The sequence below is a fragment of the Adiantum capillus-veneris genome, chromosome 14, assembly GCF_014529385.1.
Source record: "Adiantum capillus-veneris isolate H3 chromosome 14, ASM1452938v2, whole genome shotgun sequence".
Taxonomy (NCBI): domain Eukaryota; kingdom Viridiplantae; phylum Streptophyta; class Polypodiopsida; order Polypodiales; family Pteridaceae; genus Adiantum; species Adiantum capillus-veneris.
This window is the reverse complement of record NC_140944.1, coordinates 48593441-48597908: the sequence shown is the minus strand read 5'-3', so window position 1 is coordinate 48597908 and position 4468 is coordinate 48593441. Positions and strand designations below refer to the sequence as shown.

General features: G+C 41.6%; 1 pseudogene; it reads right to left on the bottom strand.

Annotated features, from left to right (window-relative positions):
- Positions 1-2863: 2863 nt before the first annotated feature.
- LOC147442336 (uncharacterized) lies at positions 2864-4142 on the bottom strand (annotated as a pseudogene).
- Positions 4143-4468: the final 326 nt, after the last annotated feature.

The window sequence follows — 4468 nt, the reverse complement described above, 5'->3', positions numbered from 1 at the left end:
GGAAAAATTACATTGGTATAAAATTTCATGTTGAACCTCATTTTTCCACTTGTTAAGCACTTTGGATATGTCTTTCACGCTAGCGTACGAAACTTGCTATTTTTGGCCGAGATTGTCCGCATTGAACTTTCTAGGCAAAAGAAGCGTGCCACTTCGAAACACTTGACATTTGTACATTAACAAAGAAAATTAGGCATATATTTATGTGTAAAAGAATTCCATGGTGCCACGGGTAGGGCCTCGCCCGCCCGACAAGGTATGTACACGGCTGCAACCGTGGCATTCATTTTCGCATATATCACACTATGTACATTATATCATTTGGTCCCACACATCATAAACATTAAGAGTGAGGTAGATATTTTAATTTCACACGTGAGTTGTCCTGATTTGGCATGCAAATTCGAGAGAAGATCTTTTACATTTCTATCCTCCCAACAATAGACTCCGATCCTAGGATTATCCGTACTAAGCCGTTTAAAAGGTTTCAAATCTACTTGCTCGTATCCCTCAAATTGTAAAGTTGGTGGTCCTTTTTTTGCTGACATATTTGGGATTATGGTGTTCACTTCTAATCCTCATTTTTTTAGCACGTCATGGTTTTCTACTTGCAAATACTGAGTTTCGTTTCAATCCATGTACATTTTTCCTTGTTTGTTTGCCCTGATTTCTTCTTTAAACTCAATACCATGGTCTTCAATGCGAATAGCATACTCTTCATTAGGATCAAGGTAAACCTGAGCTCCATGGCGATTAGTCTTATAAAATGAGATTATATGCTTATAACGCAATGTTGTTCCTGTCTCTTAGTGAGTCGGGTAAGAAGACATTTCAGAGGCTGAATCTGAAAAAGTGTCTGAGACTTCTTCAAGGATATTGTGCAAGGGATTGCCTTGATTCACGCTTTCTTTGGTGGATACTCTACTGGAGGTTTCTCCAAATATGCCTTGATTTCCTAGTACACAATCATATCTAAGGTTCATAAAGACTTATGAAGCCTTGGATAGAGTACTTACCTTTGGATTGACTTGTTGTCAATTTCTACCTGACTTGATTGCAATATCTGTCAAGCTACTGATTCCTTGCCTACAACCCGATTCCTGTATAAATTGGACCAAGTTAGCTATTATTTCACACTGACAATATAATTTTTGCTACCTATTGTGATTGGTCTATGTGTATCACTGCAAATCAAGCTAATTGAGTCAACAGTTACAATTTTTAAACTTGACTTTGGCAAAGATCAAAGGATTAATTTGCAACCTGGAAACTGAGTGAACATGTATCAATTTGGATCCGATTGAACCCAAAATTGCCCAGTGGCTTTGTATTATGTTGTTCTAGCACTATACATGTCATAATAACTAATATCCAATTCTCCTAAATGATTTTCTCATGTTAAACTTATCATTTAATATGTGGAAGCGCCAAGGGAGAAAAATCTAGAATATTGGTTAAGCTGGGAGATCGGCCACAGTAGGGATCCAAAGGAGGGAAAATAGGGATCCAAGGGGGGGCCATCTGCAAAGAGCTATGTGTAACAATGGGATTTAAAGACCTTAGGGTTCAACCCATTCAGACTTCCAAAATGCTAAGGTTCCAAAATTCCAAGGTTGTGTCCAATGGTCAAAAGCTTAGGAAATTGGATGCTTTGTGTGTGTCCCAAAAAGCCTTCCCAAGTCCTACAAAGGAGGGGGCAAGCCCAAGAAGGAGGGGATGAGAGACAAACTCACACACACACACACACACACACACACACACACACAAGATCCCTTTACAAAAAGGGAATGAGGGACACATGTTAGCTCCCTAGGCCAGATGTCCACAAGGTGTACTCAAATCCTATTGGATGGCCATGGACGTTGTAAAATTTAATGGCCTAGTAACTTGTGTGTAGCAAAAATTAGCATGAACATAGTGAGCATTTCATTATAATAGATTCCTAATGAGAATAACAAGAGTTCTTGGGTGGAGAGAGAAACAAAAAGCATAACACCTAGTTAGATAGCATGAACAATACTTCAAAACAAAGAGAAATTAAGCTATTGATAACATTTGAGGACCGGATTTACATGGAGCCGGTCCCCCCTTCAAAAGGCTTTGTATTATGGTTTCTCCCATCAAGAGAGACATTTTACAATACAATTCTTTGTGCTGCTTCAATACTAGCTAGTGCAATGAAGATGGAAGACTCATGCACTAAGAAAAACACTTATCAAACACAACATCAATTTCATCACGGTCTCAAACCCAAGACCTCACACACCTTCGAAGATGGTGAGAGCTAGCGGGGTATGAGAGTAGATTGAGAGGAAGAAGGAGTATTGTTATGAGAAAGATGTACATCTCCTCACATAATCACTCATATTAGCATAGCTTAGCTTAGTAATTAGCATGCTAGAGGATATGAGCATGCATCGACAAAGCACAACTACCACGATTGCCATCACCTCTGGAGCCATAAATTCTCCTCCGGGTGCGACGATCCATAAGCTACCAAACGGCCACCTTCAAGTACCAATCTGCAAACTGGTTGAGCTCAAACTTCTTCCTGGCATAGCTTCCTCCCTAGACCTTGAAGTATCCCGACTAGGAGAGCTAAAAAAACACACTTTGACCTGTAAAATGCCTCATCTGGCATACATATCCCAGTGGTACCTGCCCCAAAACACATCCAGTACTTGTCAAAGCACCCTGTCATCACCCTGATCACTTCTATATACCCTGATCCTTTCTAACACCCCCGTGGGCAGACATGGTTTGACTGCACCATCATTGCCCACCCCCTAGTTGAGCATTAATACTCAACCATAGCATTATATAGGTAATATAACTGCATAAGAAGAAAATTGATAGATAGTATTTACATAAGCACTAGATAGATAGAGACAGCGTATAACTGGCTGTAGAACCCGTCCAGGTCAAATGAAAATCCATAAGCTCCCCCAACTGCAATGAAAACTCCTCTAGGATCAAAGATATGGCTTTGATTGTAGCCATCCACTTGTAAAACATATGACTTCAACTCTCCCTTTGCACCTGCAAGCCCAAGAATAAATCTTTCCGGCCATTTGGCACAACATAAACCTCAACCTGTATCCAGAATCTTGTTCCGCACACAAAACAAACCTGTACACATTGCAAAATGCCTACATCATACACCATAATGTTGCTACCTTCTAGAGAGAGCTCCGTAGCATGATTTGGTCCCAAAAGCCTTTGCAATCTGTGCACAGTTGCTTGCACAAAAACCTTCAGCAACAAGCCCATCAAAAGCATAGCACACATCTTGAATACCTTATTTTTGGCCTCCGATTTCTGCATAGCAAAGCCTACAAATTCTTCCTGTTTATCATAGGCCGGACTGAAGTGCCCAAGTACTAGTTCTAGAAAAGCCTCTTTATCCCCACAATCGATTGCGACCTCCTTGATCACCACATCATTGGACAAGCAAGACAAAAATTGATGCCACACTTCATCACCTGCAAGGTTGGCAGTACCCTCCTCTTCACAAGTAACCTGGCTCTTGCAAGCTACACAAATACCTGTCTCCACAGAGTCAGTTTTTTTCGGAGCTGTCTCTCCACAGCCACACACTTGCTGCGGAACCCTAAAGTGCACCTCTACCTGCTGATCAAGGCAAGGTTGCCCCACCCCCTACATAGATAAATCATCACGGAATACCTCTACTTCTCCTTCACTTGAACCTGATGTAGATAGCAGTCCATTTTTCTTCACTAGGTCTTCAAAGTCTTGCACTTCTGCATGGTAAGCTAGGTCAAGCATCACTTTCCAATCTTCATCATAAGCCGCAAAATCCTCCATAAAACTGGAGCTTGAATCACTCCAAGCATCTTTGTCATCACTTTCATATCTGCCAATGGCAAAGCTTGTTAAATCTTCATCATAGGAGTCAACTTCTTCATCAGCAATGCATACTTTTTGGTCGAATCTTCCACCCAATGAAGCATTTGATACTCCCATCTTGAAATCTGTGACAAAACATGTCCGAAAGCTCTCCTCGACCATGACTACCTATCGGCAACCTCCAAATTGTTGAGCCAGGCCTTTGCTTTGCCCTACATCACCTGTGACAAACCTCTCAACTTTTCTTCCTTGGTCAGCATGCCTAGCGACATCATATACAACTCTAGATCGCATATCGAATCTACTACATCTTCCTCACCTGTGAAAAATGGCGGATGCAATCTTCAATCATCTTCAATCTGTAGGACTTCTCCACGAATCAATCAATAGATCCTCCGTGGGGGCACCACGTTGATGGAAAGGGGGAAGGTTGAAAACACCCAGCACACAATATGTCTACCTCCCTATAGCCCAGGGATAAACCCGCACCCCTAACCACACAGAATCACACACACATAAACACTTTCTACCGACCTTCACAGTACAGACAGCCTTCGAGCAATCATGGCTACACACACTTGCCCATGAACAACTTGGCACC